The following is a 2,203-nucleotide window of genomic DNA, read 5'->3' as shown; positions in this document are numbered from 1 at the left end:
AGATGAAACTATAACAAAATAGTTTGTCATATTAATCTTAAGAGGAAGTGGTACTTCATTCATGAAAGATTAAATTTGGGGAGAGCAACAAACATGTCAAATAAATAATTAAAATAGAATTCTCTAAATGATATATTAAAAGGATGTACAAAATGCTAAGAGATGATACAGGAGATATAGTTAATAAATATATTCAGGCTTATACACGTTCTTTTATAGGTTCAATTTCTTGCCAAGTTTAATTCTTCCCCAGTTTGTGAGGAATTGTAATTAACAAATCAAATTACTTCCAGTATCTAAGCAGTTTCATTCATAACAACACTTAACAAGCCATAACAGTAATTTTGAATTGTAGAACTGTGTTACTATTTTATTATGAGCATAATCTAAATGTATATAAAAGAAAATTATTATAGAATCTATATTTTTAGTTAATTACGATATCTAGTTATCAACATTAGTATTTTCAGAAGGAAAAAAAGGAAAAAGTTGTAGTGATAGTGATTACGGTATTATTATATCTTACAAGGAACGCAAATTCTAAACAAATACAATCTCAGGAAAGCAAAACTAAGCTCTTGTCCATGATTGCAGTTTCCAGTCTAACATTTCTCACCTTCAGTGCTTTTGCTTAAAATCTTTTCTCTCTCCTTATCCTCATATCTGTGTGTTCAAATTTTACTTTCTTTTCAAGACCTATTTCTCCTATAAGTCTTTCTAGATCACATGAGTTAAAGCTACTCTTTTATAGTATTTATAAATCCCAAGTGATTAATTCTATTAATTATAATCTGCAATAGATTTTCACATTCATCTTTGTAGTATGGCAAGATAAATGCCATGCCAAGATAAATCAAATGCCAAGATAAATCACAGATGTTTATTCTAAGTGGCTGTGATTAGTTTTAAATATTAATTTTGCCTATGGTAAGAAATAATCACCAATTGTGATTAGATATCAGATAGATTGCAAAAACATTTTAAAATAGAAATCAAAATAAATCAGCTTCAGGTAGCATGACATAATATGTAATATAACATGATTTCGGAACTATACAACCTTGCATTACAGTCCTAGCTCACTAATTTAGTTCTGTTATATAAGTCAAGGCTTGAATTGTAGTGTCCTTCTTATTTGTATAATAGGAATAATATTACTTAACATTCAAAGGAGAATTTGATAATTATAAATCATAAATATAAATACTGGAATAGCATTTCTTACAAATGCTCAAAAATTGGTGATTAATACCACGAGAGGTAATAACAGTCAGTATTATCAGTTGTCTAAAGATTGACTAGAAAAAAAGCACCAAGAAGCCCATCATATTGAAATTAGAATTATTGAAACTGAAATTAAAACATGCTTGTTCCTTGAAAGGAAAGCTATGACAAACCTAAACAGAGTATCAAAAAGCAGAAACATCACTTTGCTGACAAAGTTCCAGATGGTCAAAACTATAGTTTTTCCAGTAGTCATCTACGGATGTGAGAGTTGGACCGTAAAGATGACTGAGTCCCAGCAAATTGATGCTTTTGAATTGTGGCACTGAAGAAGATCCTTGAGAGTCCCTTGAACTGCAAGGAGATCAAACTAGTCAATCCTAAAGGAAATCAACCCTGAATATTCATTGGAAGTTTTGGTTGCTGAAGCTGAACTTTTTCATTGATGATTTTTCATTGGAAAAATACTGGGAAATATATAAGGCAAAAGGAGAAGTGAGCAGCAGAGGATGAGATGGTTAGGTATCATCACCAATTTAGTGGACATAAATTTGAGCAAATTCAAGGTGATCATGGAGGACAGAAAAGCCTGGCAGCATCTGAGGTCCGTGGGGTCACAAAGAGTTGGAAATGACTTAGAGATTGAACAACAAAAATTGGAATTAAGATAACAGCCAATTTGGTTAGCTCATATGCACATATTTGTGATAATGTACTTATAAATCTAAATTGATAAAACTTATGATAATATTCATCAAATATTAGATACTTCCAGCACTACAAAAGCTCAAATAATAGACAAGTGTAGCTTGATCAGATATTCTGTGGTTGGCCACGAGTTAATGAAAACTTTTAAAATATGTAGCCTTAGTTTATATGAAAATATATGCTATTAATTGACAATATAAGCTTATCTATCTTAATTGAAGTAGTAAAATAATTATTTTAGAAGCTACCAATTTTACTTGTATAACTCAAA

Source organism: Capricornis sumatraensis, chromosome 1 (genome assembly GCF_032405125.1).
Source record: "Capricornis sumatraensis isolate serow.1 chromosome 1, serow.2, whole genome shotgun sequence".
Lineage (NCBI taxonomy): Eukaryota > Metazoa > Chordata > Mammalia > Artiodactyla > Bovidae > Capricornis > Capricornis sumatraensis.
The sequence above is the reverse complement of the archived record's forward strand: the minus strand, read 5'-3'. Positions refer to the sequence as shown.